This window comes from Oncorhynchus mykiss, chromosome 19 (genome assembly GCF_057628025.1).
Source record: "Oncorhynchus mykiss isolate SJ-2025 chromosome 19, ASM5762802v1, whole genome shotgun sequence".
Classification (NCBI taxonomy): Eukaryota; Metazoa; Chordata; class Actinopteri; order Salmoniformes; family Salmonidae; genus Oncorhynchus; species Oncorhynchus mykiss.
Window position 1 is genome coordinate 53168856 of NC_143040.1, and position 4091 is coordinate 53172946.

Here is a 4091-nt window from a genome sequence, read left to right on the forward strand (position 1 = left end):
CAGGGACCTCTACAATGAATTCTGGTGGTGGTAACTACTTATAGTACATGTGTATACAGCAATCGATCAAAGGAGGTCACCTTTTGAAAATGTCCATCTGACACCCCATTCTGATGATGTGAGTTGCAACCAGACAATCTGAGCCCATGTGCTGGAATGTGACACTTTGCTTACACATGTTGTGCGAGACGAAAAAACACAGGACTGCCATAGCGTTTTTCCAGCGCTGAGCCCTGTGTTGTGTTTGTTTCAGATTTACTATGGAGGTTAGCTTTTCGTGCTGCGCTCCTCCTGTTGACACCACATTCTTGGGTCCTGTAAATCAGTGGTATTGTTATTAAGAGAAGATCTACAGCAGGAATGTGGGGAGATGTGCAGCGCTGCATACCAGCCTGGGCTCTTTATAAGGGGCAGAGGGAAAATATCTCTCATACAGATATAGGATCTTAATTTGAGCCAGTTTGCTACAGAAACGGAAAATAATCCTGCAGCAACAGGAAATGTGAATTATGATGTGGATTCTTTGTTGGGGTTGATACAATAACTTCTTTGTAGGGCAAATCAAGTCTTACATTTTAAAGTCAAAATTACAAACTTTAGAAACCTTTTTAAAAATTAAATATCCTACAAGTTTGCATTTCCTGCTGTGGAGTAAAATTCTCAGCAACAAAAGAGTGATCAAATTAAGATCCTACATCTGTATCTCTTGCATTGTGGTTGTGGAAGCACACTGAGTGTTCTGATTTGATTAAATTTCTTCACGGAACATCTGAGAGCTTGAATTCATTAAAAATGTTCAAGTCCAAGTCCTCAGAGAGGATGGCAGCAGGCTATCCTTGGATCAAGCAGCTCTCCTCTTGATCTCCTGTGGAGCAAAAATACCACACAGACGTTGACTTTCGAGGGGGAATTTGATGTTGAAGGGACTACTTTACTCTTTTGGAAATAGATAAACAGTGAGGACTAACCGCAGTGCCATTCTGAGGAGAGTTTAGAGTGTTCTACCAGGGATTCTTGACGGCTGTTTTGAATAGAAGGAGACGTTTTCTTTCCAGTTTCACGTGGGTCTCTACGTGGTCATCACTCTCGAGACTATTAAACCCATCAGCCTCCAGAGGACAACTATTTGGGTATAGATGTGTCATTACTAATGACCTTGTAGTGGTAAAATGAGTGATGATGGAAGTAGATATGTTACATTGAAGAGGTAACATGACCTGGATGGTACAATGGAGGTACTACATCCTGTGCTATATCATCATAACCCAGAGCAAGGCCTGTTAATAGTTCCCAGGGCCATGCAATCTGATTAGGACTAACAAGGTGAATTCCATTGTGTTCATTTGAGATAAGCCAAAGAGCAGGGTCAACCTCTACTTCCTATAGGCTACGTGGAACCGTCAGCCTATCTAGGAAAGGCACTAGGTCTCCTTGACTTCTTACACTGCAGGGCAAAGCAAACAGCAACTTTACTAACACACTATACTAACATGGACTAGGAGTGGTGGATTTAAAAGTGTCTTTAGTGTCTGATCAAAGATTCTGTTATGCCAAACCAGCTTGCTTTTATTTTGCCAAGTAAAAGTGCACATTCCACCAATTCAAAATTATGGCCGGACACACAAGAAAATAACATCTCTGTTCAAGATACAGAAATAATTACTTCGGTCAACAAAGGACTTTTAACCGCAAACCTGCTATCTCTGCCATAGACATTAATAAGCACATCGTATTTCACAAATAGGCATGCGATCTGAAGTGACATGTTATTTTCTCCTTGCTAGTTTTTTCCTAGAAAGGGATACATTTTTCACAAAAACACATGAAGTCAACAACAGACAAACGTGAATACCATGTGATACACTCATTAACAGCATGAACTTTGTGCTTACAAAGCAGCCCCCTCTGCTGAAATGAGATCTATGTATTGTCCTCTCATGTAATATACATTACGGTTAGATGATTGAGAGGGAAAACAGCAGAGCTTTCTAGGATTATAAATGGTGGTCATCAATCATAGTAAACAAACACAATGTCTCAAGATATACATTTACAGCAAGTCAACCAGTCCCCCTCCACCCGACAAATTGTACCCTGTGCACCTCAGCACACACAACAGGGTCTCCGCAATATACTGGATAAAGGGTCAAAGTACAGGAACACAGTGGCATAGGGGTCTTTTATCTTCAGAGTATCTTAAATAATCCCACAGCACCCCCCCAATATATGTATTTTTTAACGCCTTTGCCTTTTGTTAACTAACATGCACACTTCTTTTCTTTTCTTACTAGCACTGACTTAAACTAATAGCTACTTTATTGAGGTAAAATGTACTTACTATGACTGAAATACGCTACATGACCAAAAGTATGTGGACACCTGCTCTTCAAACATTCATTAATATGGAGTTTTTACCCCCTATTGTTATAACAGCCTCCACTCTTCTGATAAGGATTTCCACATTGCTGCGGGGACTTGCTTCCATTCAGCCACGAGTATTAGTGAGGTCAGGCACTGATGTTGGGCGATTAGGCCTGGCTCGCAGTCGGTGTTCCAATTCATCCCAAAGGTGTTCGATGGGGTTGAGGTCAAGGTTCTGTGCAGGCCAGTCAAATGATTCCACAGCAATCTTGACAAACCATTTCTGTATGAACATTGCTTTGTGCAAGGGGGCATTGTCATGTTGAAACAGGAAAGGCCCTTCCCCAAACTTTTGGCACAAAGTTGGAAGCACTGAATCATCTAGAATGTCATTGTATGCTGTAATGTTAAGATTTCCCTTCACTGGAACTAAGGGGCCTAGCCCGAACCATGAAAAATATTCCCAGACCATTATTCCTCCTCCACCAAACTTTATGCATTGGGGCAGGAGGCATTCTCCTGGCATCCACCAAATCCAGATTCGTCCATTGAACTGCCAGATAGTGAAGCGTGATTCATCAATCCGGCGGAGTAGCCTAGTGGTTAGAGCGTTGGACTAGTAACCGGAAGGTTGCAAGTTCAAAATTGTACAAATCTGTCGTTCTGCCCTTGAACAGGCAGTTAACCCACTGTTCCTAGGCCGTCATTGAAAATAAGAATTTGTTCTTAACTGACTTGCCTGGTTAAATAAAGGTAAAAAAAATAATAATCCAGAGAACACGTTTCCACTGCACGAGTCCAATGACGGCGAGCTTTACGCCACTCCAGCCGACGCTTGGCGATCTTAGGCTTGTGTGCTGCTCGGCCCTATCAGCCCATTTCATGAAGCTCCCGACAAACAGTGCTTCCAGAGGCAGTATGGAACTTGGTAGTGAGTGTTGCAACCAAAGACAGATAATGTAAGGTAGTAAAACTGGCAATTAACAGGAGGCATGCGCGCTAGGCTAGGAAATGGACACGTACTGTTAAATGACCCAGGCCTCAGACGACCTCTAACTCTCTGAGCTACTGTTGGGCTCAGTAAATTAACAACCTCCTACGTGTACTGACTTCATTAGTGACTGAATACCACCAGTAACGCAGCAGCCACTGCATGTGTGCAATGGGTAACTTCAACTTCCTGTGTAGCTACCTTTTAAAGCCCCATACTGTGATCTTAGCGGCTTCCTTTTTTTAACATTTGGACATTGATCCAGGTGACGAGTTGTAAAACCTTTTCAATTTACAGGGACTTTATTTATTCACTTGGCAGAATGGTTCTGTACGGGTTACGGTACAGTACCTATTTTGTCGTATACTGCATTTTAACAGCTGGAGTCTGTTAGCTCAAACACACATTGAGTTGGGCTGGTGGGCTGCCAGTAACCATCCCAGTCAGCATGCAGCTCCTGACTGTTGTTGTGTTGGACAAGTCAACTGAGGCTGCAGCGTTTTAGATTTGCCAAGTAAGGATCAGTCATCTTGATGGAATGATGAGAGACTTGATCTTTTAAACATATTTCCAGTTCTTGGCCAGTGGAAAACGTGCTTGGTGCAGCAGATAGGATATGGCCTGGTGGTACTATCCCTTAGTGTGCCTGTGAGGACTCAGGGCATGTTGAGTTAAAGAAGCCAATTTGTTTGAGGTGGCCTGCCAGGTGCCTGCTACTTCTGGAGAAACTGACATACAC